Source organism: Colias philodice, chromosome 7, assembly GCF_061535455.1.
Source record: "Colias philodice isolate Cphi_HAF_F1 chromosome 7, ilColPhil1 Martin Lab GWU primary, whole genome shotgun sequence".
Classification (NCBI taxonomy): domain Eukaryota; kingdom Metazoa; phylum Arthropoda; class Insecta; order Lepidoptera; family Pieridae; genus Colias; species Colias philodice.
The window spans coordinates 5,600,017-5,623,331 of NC_143092.1; the positions used below are offsets into that span (position 1 = coordinate 5,600,017).

The following is a 23,315-nucleotide window of genomic DNA, read 5'->3' on the forward strand; positions in this document are numbered from 1 at the left end:
TACCTCCAGACTTGATGGAGTGACCTGCAGGTGTACTTCGAAGACGGCTACTGGAACTACTAGATGATTAGAGCTACGTGTACCAAGTTTGGGCTCATTTTGTTAGTTATGTTGAGACCTTACCTCCGGACTTGATGGAGTGACCTGAAGGTGTACTTCGAAGACGGCTACTGGAACTAATAGACGATTTGAGCTAGGTGTGCCGAGTTTGGGCTCATTTTGTTAGTTATATTGAGACCTTACCTCCGCAATTGATAAAGTGACCTGCAGGTGTACTTCGAAGACGGCAACTGGAACTAACAGACGAGTAGAGCTAGGTGTGCCGAGTTTGGGCTCGTTTTGTTAGTTATGTCGAGACCTTACCTCCGGACTTGATGGAGTGACCTGAAGGTATACTTCGAAGACTGCTACTGGAACTAATATACGAGCTGAGCTAGGTGTGCCGAGTTTGGGCTCGTTTTTTTAGTATATAATTTTGTTGTGGTATCAAATGCAAGTGGGTTTTCGAAAACTAGAAAGAAAATACTTTTATTTGGCACATACATATACTACTGATAGGTACTTGCAAATACTTTTTAAGTTCCAATATACTAAAACATTACTATAAATAAAATGTTGTGTGGTTTTATGAAACCACGGTAAAAGTGAAACTGTTCGAACGGTTCCGAACACTGCTTTGTGTAGCGCATGTCGCGTGCCGAGTAGGTATACCTACTCGGCAGCCGCGATACACGCGACATGCGCTACACAGACCAAAAAGTTTGAGACGATGTAATAAAAGTTTCACTTTAATAAAATTTATCAAAAATCTTATATCATACGTATATAATATGTATCTTTATTTATATCTAACTAGCGACCCGCCCATGCTTCGCATGGGTGCAATGGCACGGCCGCGGCGGCCGGCCGGTACCGCCGCAAACGCTACGTCCCGCAATTTTTAAATCTGTAATATCTTCGAAAATATTCACTTAAATCATGCGGTGTAAAGGGCCATATAGATCTATATTAAATGAACAATGTATCCATGGTATTTAATTGCTTAAGGATTAATGCTGTATTGGTTAAAATCGCTTCGAAAATTAGCCATTATTTGTCGTAAAAAGTAAATGACAAAAAAAAGTTATTGTGGGTTATCCATAAGAGATAGACATATACCATCGCGGACTTTTCTGTAGACCTTTTCAATGTGTATAATACTTAGTACATTATTTTGATAAAACTCGTAGGGTTCAGCCTGCGTTTGCAATGTAAGCGGAATAATGTAATTTTTTACGACATCACATTAGAAACCTCAAAAATAACAGTACTTCTCCACTACTTAATGGATATTATTATACATATAAACCTTCCTCTTGAATCACTCTATCTATTAAAAAAAACCGCATCAAAATCCGTTGCGTAGTTTCAAAGATTTAAGCGTACAAAGGGACATAGGGACATAGGGACATAGGGACAGGGAAAGCGACTTTGTTTTATACTATGTAGTGATGATGCCACTTTGCGTTGTAATTTTATAACTCAAGAACAGGCTCACCTATCCAAAGTCCAAACAAAATGTTTAGGCTTTTTTCAGACTATTAAGTACATGGTTTATGTGAAGTTTGGTAAGGTAGAGTAGTGTATAGTATGGTAGAATAGGGTAAAGTAGTGTAGAGTAGAGTAGTGTAGGGTAAAAGATAAAAAAATGGATAAAACTCAAGAAAAACAATTCTTTTTAATTAATTCTTAGTTTTCATTATATTACTATGGCAATTTGATGAATGTTCCTGTAGTTCCATATTTCTTTTGAATCTTGGATCGGTCAATTCTGGAAGGAGGCTGTTCTTATAAAATCGAATTAAATGTGTCTTCATGTTCTCCTTCAAAAATTGATCGTCATATCTTTCCGGTTGCCCTTCGGGTGTATCATCACGACTACCTTCACGTAGCTCTAATCGTCTATTAGTCCCAGTAGCCGTCTTCGAAGTACACCTTCAGGTCACTCCATCAAGTCCGGAGGTAAGGTCTCAACTCTCAACGTAACTAACAAAACGAGCCCAAACTCGTCATACCTAGCTCTACTCGTCTATTAGTCCCAGTAGCCGTCTTCGAAGTACACCTTCAGGTCACTCCATCAAGTCCGGAGGTAAGGTCTCAACGTAACTAACAAAACGAGCCCAAACTCGGCATACCTAGCTCTACTCGTCTATTAGTTCCAGTAGCCGTCTTCGAAGTACACCTGCAGGTCACTCCATCAAGTCTGGAGGTAAGGTCTCAACATAACTAACAAAATGAGCCTAAACTCGGCATACCTAGCTCTACTCGTCTATTAGTTTCAGTAGCCGTCTTCGAAGTACACCTTCAGGTCACTCCATCAAGTCCGGAGGTAAGGTCTCAACGTAACTAACAAAACGAGCCCAAACTCGGCATACTTAGCTCTACTCGTCTATTAGTTCCAGTAGCCGTCTTCGAAGTACACCTTCAGGTCACTCCATCAAGTCCGGAGGTAAGGTCTCAACGTAACTAACAAAACGAGCCCAAGCTCGGCATACCTAGCTCTACTCGTCTATTAGTTCCAGTAGCCGTCTTCGAAGTACACCTTCAGGTCACTCCATCAAGTCCGGAGGTAAGGTCTCAACGTAACTAACAAAACGAGCCCAAACTCGGCATACCTAGCTCTACTCGTCTATTAGTTCCAGTAGCCGTCTTCGAAGTACACCTTCAGGTCACTCCATCAAGTCCGGAGGTAAGGTCTCAACATAACTAACAAAACGAGCCCAAACTCGGCATACCTAGCTCTACTCGTCTATTAGTTCCAGTAGCCGTCTTCGAAGTACACCTTCAGGTCACTCCATCAAGTCCGGAGGTAAGGTCTCAACATAACTAACAAAACGAGCCCAAACTCGGCATACCTAGCTCTAATCGTTTATTAGTTCCAGTAGCCGTCTTTGAAGTACACCTTCAGGTCACTCCATCAAGTCCGGAGGTAAGGTCTCAACATAACTAACAAAACGAGCCCAAACTCGGCATACCTAGCTCTACTCGTCTATTAGTTCCAGTAGCCGTCTTCGAAGTACACCTTCAGGTCACTCCATCAAGTCCGGAGGTAAGGTCTCAACTCTCAACATAACTAACAAAACGAGCCCAAACTCGGCATACCTAGCTCTAATCGTTTATTAGTTCCAGTAGCAGTCTTCGAAGTACACGTTCAGGTCACTCCATCAAGTCAGAAACTAAATATGAAATTTATAATCCCATAAGTATAAAATCTATAAATAAAATAAATGCGTGAAGGATCAAGTTTATTAGGTGAAATATTTTGTATTCGTACAGTGATCTTTTCGTAAACGAGGAGCTGCTTACAAGCGTCACAGTGTCTACTCACAACGGCGGCTGAGCGCAGACTAAATTACTAAAATATTTCATTACAAATTGTGTTGCAATAATTCAAGGTAGTGACAAATAAAATAACCCTTATTTCAATGCAATAAGTATCACGCGTTACAGCTAAATATGTGAAAAAATAAGATTTGATTTTAATTTTTTTCTCAGCCTATTTGTAACATTTTGATAGTTTTATCTAGTACCTTTTTGAGTTAGACATGTCTACTTACTTAAAATATTTTTAAATAAATCAATTTGTTTTATTAAATACAAGAAAAATGTTCGTTTATTCAGCACGATATTGTCAATTTTGGGTGAAGAGGCAACGGAAATTATTTTTTTCAATATTATAAACCAAAATTTTCGACTTAAAATATAGTACCATTTAAAGATTAAGGAGTAATCTATTTATGGTAATTATTAGTTAAATTTGGTTTTGTACTATTTCGCCGCAAAATGCACCGAAAAACTGCGTATTTTTGTCAGATTCGTAAACGCGTCCTTAAGCTATGTATGTATTTATAAAAATTAATATTAATTGTATGCGTAGATTGCAACTTGAAATAAATAAATAGAGCTGAATATAAGATACTGAAATTATGTAACCTTTTATATATATAAACTATTATGTATTTTATTCCAGAATGATAAGACCATTATATCACATTTGTCTTAAAATAAAACAAGCATATAACTTTCGTTATTATGGTGTGAATGATAAAAATAAAGTTAAAATTTAAAGAAATAATTCGATCCACATTACCGTACATAACGTCATGACATGTTTCACTTTTATTTTGTAGACAGCCAGCTCGAAATGGATGAGGCGGTGCGGTTAATGTAAGTGCTTTTATAAAAAGTTGCACTCGTCCGAGAAACCAGTTCTCGCTCTACCCGTTTAAAAGCAAAGTTGCCAAAATTCCTACAAACATATTACGGCGTAAAGTTATCTGCTAGATAATCTCGATTATTATGAAGCTTTTTCAGTATTACGTCTAAATTGAACTGGAGAAAAAAACATAATATATAAAAATAAAAGATGTGCAAAACAGTTATTATAATCAAGTCTATGTATTCGACGTTATCTGATGAGGATGGAACAATACATATTATATTTTACTTACATTAAAAATAAATTTATTATTTCCTTTACGCATAAAGAGGAAAAATTATAATATTGTTCCATTACTCGATTGTTTTATTGTTAAGTTTGAAAATTGTTACGTTTAGTTTGTTATTATTAAGTATGTACATAATGAATTTAATCACAATCTAGATTCTAGAGAGAACTCTATCTCCAAGTTTTCTTTTTTTTTTGCACATTCTTTTGTGTTTCTAATGTATTAAAGTCGTTTATATTATATACCTTTTATAAACGGAAATGTCTAAAATATCAAAATCTGAATATTTATAAAATTATGTAAAAAATATGTTAATTTTGCATTGATTATTTTGGGCAAAATTAATTTGAGAATAGCTATTTATGTAATCAGTTGGATATAATATTTGCTGTAAAAATTGTTAATTTGTTGGCCATATACGTACAAGTTACAACGGTCAGGTTATATGAAGAATTTTAATGTATTTACAGAATGTATTTGTTAAACGGATACAGACGTTGTGAACGTCCATGACATTTTCATACATTTTGTATTTACAAGTTTTTATTTGAAATAAGTTCAAATATAAAATATGAAAAGTAAATTCAAATATACGATCGGATTACCTACAGCTAAACTTACAATGAAAAGTTCCGAACTCGTTGAGTATGAGTTATTTAAGTATGTTATGACAATGATATTATGTACAATGCTTCCTAATTTTATATATTCAAGTTTTGAATTGACGCGCTAGTTACAATGTAAACGGTCAGATAAGACACCCATTTGCTACATCCTTATTCCAAGGACGACAGTGCCGTCGAATCAGCGATCAAATGCTAATTCAGGCGCTACGCTGAATACCTTATGCGTACTTAAAAAATGTCATATCATTCGATTTACCTACACTTTTGCACACACTACATTAACTTTATTACAACTAAAATACTACCAATTTATTTCGCATCAAGACTCGAGGTTCTCGGCTCTATTAACTAAGATTGGCATGAACACTTCATGAATGAATTCGTTACAAGTATCGCTGTTTACTATACGTCCATTAATGCCGCCTGACTTTACTCAAACAAAGATAATGAAATGAGTATTAAAATCGAGTTGCTGGCACCGACTGCGCGAGCATCCGCCAAAAATAAAGTCCTTGACCTTCTTCACCGGAGTTTATCTCATGTAAAAATAAGAGTAACCATGAACCTCACTAAAAGTATGTTCGTCGCTATTGCACGCTGTAACCCGTTGTCGTACAGGCGGTTGGCCTTCATCGGTTCACGAACAAGGCTCCTTTTGTGCGTCTCGTGTGAGTCCAAGCTCCCAATATAACATCTCGTATATATGTCACTGAATTGAGGAAGACGACTGGACCAGATATATTCAGCGTACATATTCGTATTGTGCATAGGGGCGTGATATGAATATTCTATCTATACGTTAGCTTCCTCTATGCTAGTAATTAATTTAAAATTTAGGACTTGGCAAACCGGTAATTTAAATAGAATAAGGATTGATATACCTAGTACTGAGGTGCTATAGTAACGTAAAAAACTTTACAACTACATTTAACTGCTTTTATTGTTTTTCTTGTTGGCTGCCCATCTACCCTATACAATCATGGGAACGGCAATGAACTAATTGAAAGAAATTAACTCTAGGCGGTAATAACGTAGTACTTACTGTATCGTAGCATTTTAGTTCTACGCCTTAGATGTTCAGACATATTTATCAAATGTATATAAAATTTTCGCGTAAAAGTGTAGTTTTATCTAAAAATATACCTATTGATCACCATTAATGATGAAACAGTGTTTGAGAAGCCTTGTTTGAAAATTTCTCGGAATTCAGCGGCGCCAATTAACTTACCGAGTGGAATATGGAGCGAAACAGCGTTTCTTTGTTTTGGTGAATTTGGCACGTTTCTTTGTCGTTAAGGCTGCAGTCTAGCAAAATTGCGTTTTCAACAACTTATTTGACAATTTTTTCCCGGCTAATGAAATGATAAACTGAATTTTTTTTTCTTGTTTATCAATTAGTGTTATATACGCAATGCGCGTGAATTTTTTCACATTTATAAAGTTACTTTATGTTACCTTAATCAGGCCTTCAAGATAAGTCTCTTTCCCCCAAAATCATTTCGAGCTAAGTTTGTGCACTCACTACGTTGCAACCGATTACAATTTACATAATCTGATCAGCGCATTATTATCCTTATATAGTCGTTATTAAAAACTGCTGAATACAATTGCCGAAAAACTTATGATTTTCTTAATTAGAGCGTTATAAATTCATTAAATTTCCCATTTTTTGCCTTACAAAATCGATTGATAAATACTGCTAAAAGTTATTTTTTCCATTAATTTATTCGAGTTGGTTGAAGACCAATGAGTATTAATCCTTTAAAAAAATTTTTTTTTGAATTTTGATAATTCTTTAAATATTAAAAAAATATTTAAAATAATAAGGAAAAATCCTAGCGAATTTCTTTAGTCGCGCTCCTTGGGCCGGAGCGTTCTGACGTGTGCTCTACGCTCGATTTTCCTTCATACCGAAGTGAAAGTTGCTCTACTTCATTAAATTTAATATTTTTGTTAATTGATTATTTTTATCTTAGTTTTGTGCAAATATTTGTATTTTTAAACATTTGATTTCGATATGGAAAATAAACGAAAAAAATACGCGTGTAACTACTAGAAAAAAAATTATCTTCGAACGTAAAGTTAATGAAACCAAATAGATTGCAAAGGTGATTGGCAACAATTTCTTTATTTTACGGGGTGTCAGTAAAGGGATGTATATATATTTCTTTAAAACTAAAGTAAGCTCATAAATTTTCTTATAATATAATTTTTTTGAAGTTCCAAAAATGTTTATTTTTCGTTTGAGAAATACGAAATATAATATAAACTTGTATTGAGAACTTGAACTTCCCAAGTTCATCCGGGGAAATCCCCATACGGGGAAAATGATTTGTTTACTCCAAAATTGATCCGAGGTGTTTTAATTTTTTCTTCTAGTCATTTTCAACGTAGCGGCATGTTGTTTGATTATTAATTTTGTAACTTAAATACAGGATGTTGGTTTTATATTCTGATCTTACAGACGCGCTGACAAATTTAGTCCACCATTTCTAGTTTAGTCTAACTACAAAACTACCAAAAAACTCTAAGTACCAATATTAAAACGAATGGATTATCTTCACATCATCAAAATTCAGTGGGGTTGAGAACTAAACAAACAGAAGTAACAGAGACGCGAAGAATAAAAAAAGAGGACGAAAACGATAATTCGTTGATGCTTTCCCTTTTCGACGTATTGTTAGGGTACATCACCAATCTGCAAAAAACAAAACTGATGATTCCCAATTGCTGATTAAAAATGAAAAACAAATAATCGACAACAGTGGTGAAAATTTGCTGATCACAATGAAACATCCTTCAGTGGTAGCAGATTTACTCATTTAAAATGTATCGGTGAACAGCGTAAAGGAGAGGAGGACAGGAAAACATTATGAATGTGGATGGTGGATTGTATACAGGGTGTAAATGTAATCGATAAGTATGTGCAGGCGATTATGACGTTATTATTTATTTATTTATTTATTTATTTATTTATTTATTTTATACTTTATTGCACACACATCAGAAAGTACAAATACAGAAAGAACATAAAATAGAGAAAGACATGTACAAACGGCGGCCTTATCGCTAGGTAGCGATCTCTTCCAGGCTACCGTATGTATATGCGTAAGGAGAGATTTTGATTGAGGTGGGTGAGCAAAAAATAAGGCGTAAATGAACAAAATAAAATTAATATATCATATACAATGAATAAATATAATAATATATATAACAAAAAAAGGATAGGAAAGAAGATACGATAACAATAAAGAAGAGTTATTATTGCAGGTATCAAAAAACTTAAAACTGATATCGAAATTACTTTACCTAATGAGCAAAATGACAATAATAACTTTTTAAAAGTATAACGAGAAATATCTAAAAAATTTACTTTATACACTCCCATATCAAAAAGGGAAAATGGGACTAGTAGAAGTTAAATGTCTAATTCCGGCAAAAGACATGAATGCGGAAGATGCGGTTAAAAAAAAATTAATATTTGAAATACAATGCAAAAAATAACACTTTTGTCATAGATAAGAATCATGACTATTTTTTCCAAATTCAGGGACAACTAAACGTTGCAGAAGCAGAAGTCTGCTTATTTGCTGTTTGGACTGGAGTGAATCATTCGTTAAAAATAGAATATATAAAATAGAATATATAAAAAAGTATGTAACGTAAAAGTATGCAAAATAAAATGATGGACCATTATTGGATTTTACATAAATTGCCTACTGTCAGAATTGATTGATTCGAGACTTCAGCATTCGATGCCCATCAAGGACCCGGGCCATCCTATATCATTTAAGCGATTGAAAAAAAAGAGATAAATCCAGTGCAACCGATAAAGCATCAGAATGCTAGCAAAAGATTTATTAGGTTTATCAATATAAATCTATATATGTATTATACATAATACATAATATAATAAATCTGTAGAAGACGCGAAGACTGACATCCGCGCGGACGGAGTCGCGGGCGGAAGCTAGTCAGAAATAAATATCTTTTGTTTTCATTTGCGTATTTTTCTATTTTATAATTTTTTAACACAAACATTACATTTTTTTTATTAAATACAAAATTTGTTTATCCGTTTTATTAGTTAAACTGAACAACTTTCACTAAGAAACTTAGGTCGAAAAAAATGTATAAAGTTATGCATTTTGTATGGAAAGCTTATTTTTTTTATATTTCGTCCAAATTTCTTTGTAAAAGTTGATCAGTTATATAATCATGAAGTTGAAGATATCAATAGAAAGTATTCGCAAATTTTGTGTACTGATAAAAAAAAATCACCCGGTGTAATTTTCACGAAAATTGTTTCAAATTGTCATTTTTGGTACTTATTACGAATATTAAATTATACGAATGATTTAATTTTTAAAAATTAAGTGGAGCAACTTTCCCTTAGTACATTTGTATTATTTACATATAGGATGACAGGATGCATTTGTTTGCACTACTAGACCAAGCCCTTAAGTCGGTTAGGACGGCAGCCATTTATACACTTCTACATAAAGAACGTCGGTGGGTGGAATATTTTATGAAATACATTTGCAATTTTTAAACAATTTATGCTCAATTTCGTAAAAATGGTAAATATCTGTTGATATTTTATTTTATTAATATAAGAGTTCTTTTGAAGGCATCTCATTTTGCCTCTATAATGATAAATATATTCCATTTCCCAGACATTTAATATTAATATGTTCAAACTCTCTTTGTATGTAAAACATTTACCTTCGAAGGCGTCGGAATTGCTGTTCATTGTGTTGTTTTTTACGATGTAATGGGATTATCTCACACGTAAGAAACATTAGTGAGGTAGTTAAAGACCAAACAGATTGAAAGTTAAAGATGGCCCTCACATAGTGCTTGTTAGGTTTTTTCCACGTTGGAAAGATGCATTATACCAGCCTGCTTATGACTAACAAAGCGAAACGAAGTGTCCTCAGCTTAAGCCCCTGCAATTTACGCATTTCGAGCCTCTGTACACTGATGAGATATCAAAGAGAGCCGCGAGCGAGAACCAGTTTTTAGCCAGCCTTTAATTTAAATAATACCGCCTCGGGCTGTTCACTGTAAAAACACGCATTTCTAACTATCCTCTAGCCGACTAATCGACTGAATTATGCAAATAACATTAACTCGAAAGCATCCCAGGCATTCATTTCGAAGGATGATACGTTAGGTGTTTATTATTAAATCGCTCTTGAATTTTTTGTGTCGACCGAACATTTTAGAGACGAACTGGGGCATGGCCATTTAAAACTTAAAACATTCGTCCAATTGCCTGACCTTGTAATTTTAATCACAGCCAATAATGAAGATTCACGCAATATGAGATGTTAATGAAAAAATAAACGTTATTATTTATTAATTTTCATTACGATTTCGGCTGTTCCAAAAGATATAAGTTATTATGGTGTTAAATTTAATGGTCGTGTGATTTTTGTAATTATGGTAAATAAATTATTAATTTCCGTTGCAACAATGTTCACATATATATATATGTATTTGATTTGGTCGTACGTATTTTGCAAGATACTAGGTAAAGGCATTTCAAATTAGTATTCGATGTACCACGTCAGTCCGGTGTAAACTGTAAAGAAACTAATTTATTGTTTTATTGGGTTTTTCATGGATATAATGAAAAAAATGTTGCTACATAATAATAGCTAGTTCATTGACCGTTTTATTTAAAAAATCTGAAACAAGTCGCGACTGCGTGGACGATTTACAAGAAATATCTGATAAATATTTGGGCTCATCAAAATATTTCGGTACAGCGAATCGGGTATGACGCCACGTTATGTTATGATACACATTTGAGTTTATTTTACGACATGGGATATATTCACGTCACTAAAATAACGTAAAATGACTATATTCATAAACACAATTTTGTTTTCTAGTGCAATTTGACGATGTTATTTACCTACATCATTTATGATTTTTAAATCAAAGGACCAATTTCGTCTTGAATGACGTTGAATGTTTATATTACATGACGCAATTAAAAACTTTTTTTTTAATTAGTTGGTTTAATTGTCATAATTAAATTAGTATGCACCTAACCTTCATTAAAACAGATACAAAGAATATAGGTGACAATATTTCACCACTGAGTAGAAATAAACCTGTTTATATTATGTTTATAAACAATTATTAATCTATTGTTGATCTTATGAATGCGGCACATTAATAATTATGATATTTTATGGATTAGTTAAAGCAGGCAAACTCAATTTATGGGATTAAATTTAAAATTATAACTAAGTAAAAGTAACTTTGAAATATTTTATTGAATAAATAGAGATATAAAATAAAAAATTTATACACACTTATTGACTTATACACTAGACAACAAAGAGAATATAGAGATTCTATGAAATAAATGAGCCTATGCCAACATATAACACAGAAAAATATCAAACAAATATATGAATTTCGTTAATATTTTCACATTAGATTGCAAACTTAATTGTAGTTATGTGTCGTACAAAAAGGTACAAATAGTTACAAAATATGAGTCAGTAGTAATTTACACTTAGTTATGGTTGTCCTTAATAGAATTTATGTAATTTGAAGTCATAAATTGAAGACAAATGTTGGTTAACTTTTACGCACGTAACTGATTGGGCAATAAACAGTTTCAAAACGAGCGGTTTCGCATGATAATAATCGATGTGTATATTAATGAAATAGTTTTGCGAAACTTTACCAAAATTAAAGAACGATATACTTATCTAAATTGTAAACGGCAGCAATAAGAATTAATGACTTGTATGATAATCATAGTGAGTCATTATCTAATGGTGATTAAACTGTATGATTTCGGCTGAGTCATTTTACTTTTTCAGTTAAATTGTGTTGAATACAATACTGTTAAATTAAAGAACAGTTTCCATGAAATAATTTTCTCATTTTTTAAAGTTGTTATTAAACAGTTGGGTTTATTGCATAAAATATTTTATTTAAATTAGGTTTATAAATTTATAAATTAGGTTTTTAAATGTTAATGACAATTTATGTATGAACGGTTATAATTTGGAAATAATTTTCATATTTAACTACGTCCATTAATCATTAAACACACATTTTGAGAAGCTGTCAACTTGCGACCTTTGTAATAACACTGTATTAATTAATTATTATCTACATCTAAAATAAAAACACCATGAGTAAATATCCTAAAAGTTTTCTTAGCGCAGCCCTATCATTTTTGTAGTGAAAGTAAAGTACAGATCTGTGTATACTATGTATGTATATTATACATAATAGTGTCAGGCTAAACTAAGGTAGTGGCAACGGCCTCGCAGGCAGGAAGCTGGGCGCTTCCGAGCGGAAGCGGTGGAGACGGAAGGCCTCGCGACTTATGACTTAATTGCTTATGTTTGTCTAGGTTTTGACTACTGGTGTCGCTAATGAGTTGAGATTGTTGATGTTACTGTTTTGATTGGTGCCGGTTTGAGTCTAGATTCGAGTAGATGTTCTATTGGATTAGAATTAGAACTATCTTTAAATGCAGAGATTTCATAGGATTTGTTTGTCAAGATATTATTAGTAAATGATATAATAATACAGATTATTAATAAGGGACGTTACCTGTAATCTACTTAATCAAAACCAAAGTCAAAATATTAATTCAGTAACACTTTTTTCGTGACTCTACATGTACTCTACTGACTACTTTTGATAACTCTACATGTTTAGATTTTTTTATCCAATAATAATAATTATATTCATATAAACCTATTAATTTGCAAGATAGATTGTAAGATAAATGTGAACATATCACTTTATACATTCGTCATAGACCATCATAATCTGATGAATAAAAATGAATCAAGAAAAACAAGGAAAACCGAGTAATTGGGATTCAATCAAATCTGTATTTTTTCCTCTTCGTAGTTTTTATAATCCATCTTATTTATTACAATGAATGGATCAAGAAAATAAATTCCCACGCCATCGAAAATGCGTCGACAATATGCCATTGCGTTCGTAATAAGGAAGGAAGTTCACGACTCCAGAATAAGATGGGCAATAAAAAAGCGAGCGATTTTGTGGATCGTATCGAGGAAATGGTATGGTCAATACATGAAGTATTTCGATGGGCAGGCGATGGCGACGGAAGTGACTTGCTTCCGATTGACCTCGGTCGCTGCTTACATTTTGTCGGAATCAACCAGGGTGGCTCGATATTTCATTGTAAATCGCTTCCTGGTTTGCAGTACATATTTGAAATGAGGAATCGAACGGATTGATTGATCGATCTTGACATATTAGTAAAATTATTAATAGATAAAAAAGTTTAATTCCTTATTGCAGCCGGTTATATATTATATAGGTATTATATAGATGGCTGCTACTCATAATGAAAATAAACACAGATGTTATTTCTATAGCTAATCGTAGAATTTATGTAAATAGAAAAGTATAAGTAAGAACAGAAATTAAAATAGGTTTATTGTTATTGTTATGATTAATAAAATTAAACATTTACTTACACGCAGCAGAAAAACAAGAATATTTTCTCAGAATAAATGCGACAAAGATAAAATGGAAAAAAATAATGCACTTAGCATATTTGAATAAGAAAATCGTGTTCTCAATTACTCTAACAGATTTAATTAGAGACTGGAACCCATCCGAGGGTGAATTAAGTGAACTCAGCGATGTACATACGGGCGCTCACAAGAAAAACTAGTTAAAAATAAATTACTTTGTATATTAGTGCTTCTACTCATCCATTAAAGTTTCTCATGAGGCTGCAAATGGAGTCCAGGCTTTCGTGGAAAAATACTTAACGATGCAAATAGTTTGGTAACTAACTCGCGGTTATTATGTGTCCGACGCAATTTCGACGCCCGAGTGGATTATGTTCGATACGCATCTTGTTTCAACTTCTATTGCTCGCGCACAGCTATCTTAAGTAGTGGAGTAACATACAAACTGCTCGATGTAAAGCGAACATGTTGATAATTTACTAGTGCACAGAGTTGGTAGTGGCGCGGTGTCAAATGTCGTGGTAAAGGGGAAAAGGCGGGTTGCGTGGGCGCAGAACGAGTGAGACCGGTCCCCAGGTGCCGGCTCCGGCAACAGACCCGCACTCGATAATAATTTATTTTAATTACAAAGCATATTGATCAATATTTTACACAATTTGATAACGTTGTGAGGATTTTAATTTCCTCGACGCATACAGGAATGCACTATAATTGAAGTCATCACGATCGTCTCCCTTGAGTAGATGCAGTTTGCAGTTCCGTCTTTGTTTTCCTCGTGTAACCTAAGTAATGGCAAATATTGTGTAACCGTAATTGCTGTGTTATAGTAATAGGAACAACATAATGGCTGGCTAATTCGTCCCGTCATAACAATAAGCGGCTTGGCTAAGCAGGAAAGTCAATACGGTTGTTTGTGTATACAGCAATCAGCTCCGAGCTGTCGAGTCATGTATCTTAATGCAACTATGTAGCCGTGATATTGCAAAACTATCTAGCAGCATTGGTATCTCCATAATAATTAAATTAAAAAATATCTTACATATCTCTACTTACAAATGATGTCATAAGAATGTATTATATTACTAGCTGTGCTATCGCTTCGTAGTACATACTAAGTAACAATAAAATTGTTTACAAATTTTAGTTACCTCAGATTTTGTCATATTCATTTGTATAACATTTTCGTATGACTCTAGCTAGGTACCAGATATATTCGCGTGTGAAAAATACATTGATAACATATATGTTAACTTGCAAAATAAAATATATTATGTATGAATTTCTATAGATTAAATAGCGCTAAAATTATACGCTGCAAAACCAATAGTGTTTTATAAGGATGTTTTACGATATTTATTTTATATGTTTATCCCATGGTAATAAAAGCCGTGCTATATTCAATATACATATATACGTTATGTAATACACTGGTACGACGAATAAATATTATCTGTTACAAAGCGCCTATATCTTGTAATATTAAAACATAAGCAATATCGATTTGATTGGAATTATGCAAATGCCTTCACTCGTTGCAGTAACAACAAAACGTCATTAACAACTACAAGAGATCTTGTCGCATTCATTTCATCGTAATCTATTCTAAATCACAATGCTTTATTATTATCGCTAAATTCATTGTTGTATTACGTCGGTTGAGAGCATGAATTCACTTAATTTGTACTACCAAATTTCTGTTTGAAAAAATTCACATTGCAAAATATCTAAGGTTAAAAAGTAATCTTTATTGGGTTATCAAATAAAAGGTATTTGTTATGTCTTCAAGTTATAAATATCTGTATTGATGAGTGTAAATGAAATATTTTCCGTTTACCATATAATATAATAAATTAACAACATGATGTTATTTTTCTATGGCAGGTAGTAAAACGATATGTTTACTTATACATTACCGATTACGGTCCTATTTTTAGTAGTTACTCTGTCTATATGCCTTCTGTTAAATATAATAATTTATCGTCGCACTAATGGCTCTAACTATTTTACTTTAATCTGGACAAAAAATTGATGAATATAAGTAGAGGTGTGCGTAAAGCATTTTGAAATAGAAATCACACAAATGTTTGCTAACACGATTTGTGAATTTGGTTTTATTGGTCATTTTTTAAGGAGTGCCTATTCTCTATATTAAAATATGGCAAAATTAGTATGTATTTCAGAAACACGAAAGAGTCCATAAATTTCAATATTAGCGTTTCATCTGGGTCAATTTCTTTTATTCATGCGGGATAAATGAATTTATAAATAAATATGAAACCACGACACTTTAATTAGCTCGACATTATTCGTAAATTCCCTTTGTTTAATCTTTTTCAGGTTGAAATGGTGCAACTAAAAGTTTTATGTGTACCTTTACTGCCTCGGGTTTCAGGCATAGGTACATAATGGAACTTAATACAAATGAAGGTCTAACTCCTGAATAAAAACATCGTGTAAAAGTTCATCAAAATTAGGGTATCTCTCTAGACTCTAGAGACTCTTCTGTTTTCCAAATTGTGTGTAATTTTTTTCAACGAATTACATTTCACACTATTTAACCTCAAATATATGAGAGCTTGAGCCGAAGTTTTCTCAAGCTACTTTGACTAACAAAACCCACATAAAATTAAAACAATACCACTGGAAAAGGACTTGTTGACGCGTGAGTTTGTTTACGCGTATCTTTTTGTGGTAGGGCCGATAACATATCGAATATGACTACTAAAATTGATTTATGACAGAAAAATTTACGTTCGAAGCACGTATTTAGTCACATGTGGAACGCAGTACATCACTTTAAGGCAATGGTACGTGATGTTCACGTTATTACAAAACTGACGTAACTGACTGTTATGTAGAAACGAGGACAAAGTCAAGGTCTGATAATTTCACTTATAGGAATAATAATGAGGAAAGCCCAGAAATGATTGCTAAAGATACCTCCTTGGTAAAGGCGTTTGTGCGGTTTTTATTTAAAAGTATAATCTGTGGTCACAAACTGTGATATCTTGTGAAAACTATACCACAACACTTATTTAATCTTGTTTAGTATTGAGTATATTCATATGCTTTTTTGCTTTTGTCCTTTTTGGCTCAAGAAATCTCCAACCTCTGTACTCTTGCTTATATTATATTATAGTAATTTCATTTATGGAATATTTTTCCACTGTCCTACCATCTTATTTACTATTATAACGCTAATATGAACTTTGTATCAAACAACATGTATTGATCACATTGACACAAAAATTATGATGGATCTTGAATACATATATAGGGTTAAGGTAAATATTACCTATGTATAAATAAAGCTATAAATTATAATACATAATGAATAAACAACGACGTATAATATTAAGATTTATCTATTCGGTAAATTACAAAGTTGGTCAACAGGATTAAATTAGTAGGCAATCAATTTTTGATGTTTCAAAACTATACATATTATTTAAGTATATTATTTTAGTCCATTAAAAAGTTACATTTGGGGTTTCATTTTTTAGAGGACGTAATTTTAGTTTTTTTGATGTGTAGGGGGGGTCAGTGTGAAGCTATCACCAAGTTTGTGGTGGCCTATCTTGAAAATAGCATTTGAAATGGTTTTTACTGTATATATCTTTAACTATTTATCTGATTAAAAAATTATAAACATTATTTGTTGAAATTTAAAATCTCTACAACTTTTGTTCAGTAACTTCTTGCCGTAGAACTATAAACAAAAAAGTTATAAGCGAAAATGTACAGAAATTAGAGATGTATATTTCAATATAACTTGTTTTTTTTAATTTAACGAAAAAATTATATCAGACCATTTTTTTAGATTGTTTTTCGAGGAACAACTTTTAAATATTTAACATTTTTTTCATTAAGTCAATAGCTAAGGTTTTACAGCGCTCCGAAGTGAGTACTTTTTTCAGTTCTTTTTTCGCTCAGTTCGCTATTTTCAACATGGCGGCCGTGGGACAAGGGTGGCGACCCCTTGGTTGCCAAATTTGATTTTAACTTCACACTGACCCCCCCCCCCTACACATCAGAAAAATAAAATTGCGTCCTCTAAAAAACGAAAGGTTAGGCCTAAAAATGTAACATTTCATTGGACTAGGTCAATCATGGTAGGTAGTAGGTAGCGAACGAATGTAACTAGTGAGTTGAAAATAATAAAAATGTTTTTAAAATCACACGTGATGTTATTTTTCGTAGTTTTCCTAATCTACAGATAAGTAAAAAATATGGATTCATACAGCAAAAAAAATTCCCAATTTAATTTATGAATTATTGAACATGTTTAAATTTTGAATTTAAAGTAGGTACTTACATGTGTATATAATAAATATTAATATTTTTAGATTTAAGGTTATTGTCCTCTTTTTTATTGACAAAAAAAAACCACTAATGGTGGCCTTGTGGCACATTACATAAACATTACTTTAACATTATTTAAGCTTGATCGCTATTATTTGAAATACACGAAGCCAATTACTAAGTAATAAAGTGTGCGCGCGAACAACCCTTTGACCAAATAACCCATTTGAAATTTTCAGAAAAAACATAATGTTCTTAGAAACCGGTTTAGTGGCTCTGTGTGATTTGTTCCATACGTCGCGACGTGCTACATGATAAGATCAGCATCACGAAGGAGGGATACAGCGTCTTATTGGGTTACAATTTACACTTCCTACTAGTTGCATACAATAGACCGCTATTTGTTTATTATGAAAAGAATGCTTGTGAGAGTAAGGTAATATTATGTAGTAAAGTAATACTAATATGTTATTAATGTATATTTTTGAACCTCATTACAAATTGTCTACTTTTATGTAAGAATATGTCAAGTATTGAAACAGATGCGTTTGATCTATACACAAAAGCTAATATTGCGTGATTGGAAGCAGGCGATAAGTCGATAACTCTAGTTCTTTATATCAATATGACTTTTGTATTATTTGAACCTATTTGAGCGGATAAATGACGCAAATTGTAACAAATAAAATACTATGTATCATATGTTTACGTTCGAAATTATTATGAAAATATAAACATTAAGGATGCTAATGAAGTAGTAGTTGTCGGCATCAGGTAGTAAGACGGTTTGCACGTATGCACTAGTTTAATAAAAAGAACTGCTCTAAGAACATTTTATTTGTTATACTTATAAAGCGGATCGTGACTTGATATGGAAAATATACTAATAAGAATCAATAAGTAGCATATAAAGATCATAGAGTCATTTCTATTTCCTTCTGGTATTAGCATTTTATACATATAAGTATATTTGTAGACTAATGTCACCTAATGTAGTGAAGCTAAGCTAGTCGCTTTACTATATAAGTTACATGGGTGCAAATGAATCCTCATTTGTTATGGCAGTTTCACTATTCTATCCTTTTTGAGGAACAAATAAACATGAGAAATAAAAGGCAGCTTTACTACTCTATAAATAAAGATTATATTCCTCTCTGAGGTTCTAGTCGTAATAATGCTAACACTGTAATATTCGGACAAAGAATTATGATTTGTGTGAGTTTTATTTCGCAGAAAGATAACATTTTTATGCTAATTTAATATTTGACCTCATTTTTCTTATCAAAATAGCCTTCATCCTTTTTCAAACTGATTGAAAAATGTTATCTCATCTGCCTACAACATGTTTAATTTTTTTAAATATATTCGGTGAAGATTATAGTTTTTTTTTAACAACAAACCGCCCATAACGGTTTCGCCTGGGTGGAAATAGGGTAAAAAGTATCCTATTATTTAGCAATACTTTTTCTGGTTTGTGAGTTATTGAGTAACAATCATAAAAACTTTCACATTTATATTTTCTATTATACTAGCGACCCGCCCCGGCTTCGCACGGGTGCAATGCTGATACAAAATACACTACGGAAAAACTGTGAACGTTGTATATAAAATTAAAAACATAGCGGCCCGCTCGACTCGCCCGATAGCCGGGCGGCCGGCCGGTACCGCCGCAAACGCTGCGTCCCGCAATTTTTAAATCTGTAATATCTTCGAAAATATTCACTTAAATCATACGGTGTAAAGGGCCATATAGATCTATATTAAATGAACAACGTATTCAAGGTATTTAATTGGTTAAGGATTAATGCTGTATTGGTTAAAATCGCATCGAAAATTAGCCATTATTTGTCGTAAAAAGTAAATGACAAAAAAAAGTTATTGTGGGTTATCCATAAGAGATAGACATATACCATCGCGGACTTTTCTGTAGACCTTTTCAATGTGTATAATACTTAGTACATTATTTTGATAAAACTCGTAGGGTTCAGCCTGCGTTTGCAATGTAAGCGGAACAAAATGTAAAAATTTACGACATCACATTAGAAACCTCAAAAATAACAGTACTTCTCCACTATTTAATGGATGTTATTATACATATAAACCTTCCTATTGAATCACTCTATCTATTAAAAAAAACCGCATCAAAATCCGTTGCGTAGTTTTAAAGATTTAAGCGTACAAAGGGACATAGGGACATAGGGACAGGGAAAGCGACTTTGTTTTATACTATGTAGTGATAGTGATGATAAGTGATTGACCGCTACCTTAATCAACTGTTACCTCTTTTGCGATACTTAAATGTACACTTTGAACCCAATTCAATTGTTAAAATATTTATTAATATGTACTGATTTTTGTCAACGGTCATTTACATTTTTATCCCTTTCTCTATATTATTCAAATATTGGTAATATCTTAAATGTGATATGGTTCGCATAAGATGTTGCTATAATCATCTTGAATTTTAAATTACCTTACGCCAATTTGGCATTACCTATGAGTTGGCATACAAATTATTTATTATTTAGTGATGACCAATAAATAATGCACAAAGAGTCTGTTAATAAAAATCTATTAAATCGGTTATTAATTACATATTATCTATAATCTGAATCTGAAGCTATTGAATTGAACTAGGAAGTTCCATACAATACAAAAAAATATGTCATATAATTATGCCCATATTATTCGCAATTATTATCTCATCTCATCACCCAACAAAAAGTACATGCTTGAATTATTGACGTTTTCCAATTACCCAGTTTCCTCATCACTTATTATAGCATTCGAAGTGCGGAAGATTTTATTGAATTAAAGAAATCCGGTCTTTACTTTTTGCTCACTTGACATTTTCGTATATGTACAATCATTAACGATTCAATATATTTTTTTTTCAGGGTATACATATACAGAGAAAAACACTATTGGGCGAGGCAGACTCACGGGCGGTTCGGTCGGGGAACCAGTTTCGAGAACTTAGTTCTTATACATGCTTATTTATATTTTTCTGTAACGGCAGCGTGACAGGCGTGAGGCGAGAAGCGGACCATATGTAATTTATAAACCCCCATCATGTTATTTGCCAATAAAGATGAGCTCTATATGGGTCATTTTCAAAATATTTGTACCTCACGAAATTGTCAGTAAACTGTTTCGTTAGGAAATGTCAGGAAGTTGTAAAAGTAAGGCTGTATTCAGAATAAGGTAATATTACATATAAAAAAGTAAGAAGTCACTAGTTAAAAAAAATATATTTTTAGTTACAAAATAATCAACAAACAATCAATTTTTATAATTCTCTGTTTGCTTTTCCTTTTCTTTTCTTCTATCATAAGCTTCTTTCCATTTTTGTCTTCGAGCTTCTTTTTCACTGTCATTAAGATCTGATATTTTTCTTTGTCTTTGTTTCACTTTCTCGAGGTGTTTTTTCCTTTTCTTTTCATATTTTTCAGGGTTTTGCTTTTTTAGTTTCTCAATGTATTTTTTTTGCCGTTCGGCACCGGTTAGCGGCATTCTGAAACTAAAAAAAGCTGTTGGATATATGTATTTTGAATAAAAATAAAAACAAAAGTAAGCATCACTCGTGTGGGTGGAACAGCGATCAACACTAAATGCAATAAGGCAAGCGTTATCCCATCAGAAACCACTTGTAAAATTGGAGGCCAAGACTCACTGATCCGCTTTCACTATAAAAAAGTTATCAGATCCCAGGAAAAGTCAAGTCCCTAAGCCCGACTTTACTAACCCTACATCATGGTTTAAAAAAGTATGGCCTGTAGTTACAAAAAAATAATCTTGAGAGATTTATTGTTTTTCTCCTTTTATTCGTTACATTAATTTAACACACATTTTAATATCTTATTTTCATACTTTACACATGAGACCACAGCTTTACCGTCTACAATTTACTGACGTCACTAAATGTCAAGAAATTGTTCGTCAGTAACATGTAAAAAATAACCTAAGAAATACTTTTACACAAAACATAATCACATTTACCATTAGATTGAAAAATCTATTACTCTAGTCATAATTTAAGTATATTACAAGTGCGGTAGGTCAGTTCTTCAAAATGTACTTACTTTTGTTGAGAATACGTCGTTAGGAAAATGTAACTAAATTTTTTGCACAGCACACTACAGGACTTCTTCCGTGTCTGGACGACGAACAAAATGGCGGCGCGTTAATGTGACCTTACTTTTCGTGACATGACTAGTGTTGCCAATGATTAGAGTTAGATTCCTCCTCTTTGTGATACAAGAAGTTGGTTAATTATGTCAATAAATCAGTGTCACGAAATTGTAACGATTGATAGGGACATTTTTATAATATGTCATTCTTCGTTTATTTAAGGTAATTTAAATAGTTTAATATATCAGATATAACACTTCAAACATTGCTTTTTAATTATGATACAAAAAAATAGGAAGTTTCATACAAAAATTCTGATAAAAATATTGGTTTTCATTGTCGTCCACATAGGGGACATTAAAAAAATGTATGGAGCTTTTTTTGTTACTTTATTTTCACATTAAATTTATGTAAGAATTTGAATCGCAATTCATTGCTTTTTATCAGAAATGATATGCAGTATGCTTAAGTTTAGTCTGTAAAACGTTAACAATGATTTATTTCAGTCGTAACCATATTTTTTTCGAAGATTTTTGAGGGGGACAAACATTTTGTAGTAATGTACAATTATTTTGAAAACGACTCATATAGCCTGTAAGCTCCGCTCAACATCGACGAGAATTAGAACTAGAATTTTATTCGATATGATGCATGATGAATAAACTTTTGCATAAAAGGAACAGCACATTTTTTTTATTAATTGAATAAATTATATATTTTTTGTCATTGTAATCAAGATATATTGTGAGTATATATAGGTACTTCAATTTTATGTATCCGTACAAAAAGTTCATGTAGGTACATACTAAGATACATTAAACCTAAAATGTCAGATTTTTCCATTTAATAAAAATAGCAAAATATTTAAAAAATAAGTAAAAAATTATATAATTCAATATGAATGTGACCGAATCCTCCGCAAAAAATGCAATAAGAAGCGACTACTTTATTGTTCGTGAATACGTTCTGTTTTTACACGACGTTAAACGACCCTCATGTGTCAATTTAGTTTAAAGATCATGCAATTTTTAATCGATGGTTATAAAAAATAAAATACGCATTAGACGAGTTTTTATTGTTAGTATAAAGGCTGTATTGATTAATTTTTTTGAGTATGTAAATTTGTATGTGCTGTTTTTTATCGTTCTGACGTGTATCATTTTATGTTCTAAAAACGAACGATAATTTGTAAGCTAGTTGCATTATTATTAGGTACAACTGCAATAATTTCGTTTAGTTTTTATCCGTATCAACCCGTGTCATCCCTACTT

The 23,315-nt window shown here is 32.5% G+C and overlaps 1 long non-coding RNA gene across 1 annotated transcript in view; it reads left to right on the forward strand.

Moving 5' to 3' along the window:
* Positions 1 to 22,903, forward strand: part of LOC149487073 (uncharacterized) — a 43,642-nt gene extending 20,739 nt beyond the window's left edge. The window contains exons 2-3 of the long non-coding RNA XR_016315872.1: positions 20,811 to 21,019; positions 22,636 to 22,903. This is a non-coding gene — a long non-coding RNA (uncharacterized LOC149487073). The remainder of the gene's footprint in view (positions 1 to 20,810; positions 21,020 to 22,635) is intronic.
* The last annotated feature ends 412 nt before the right edge of the window (positions 22,904 to 23,315 follow it).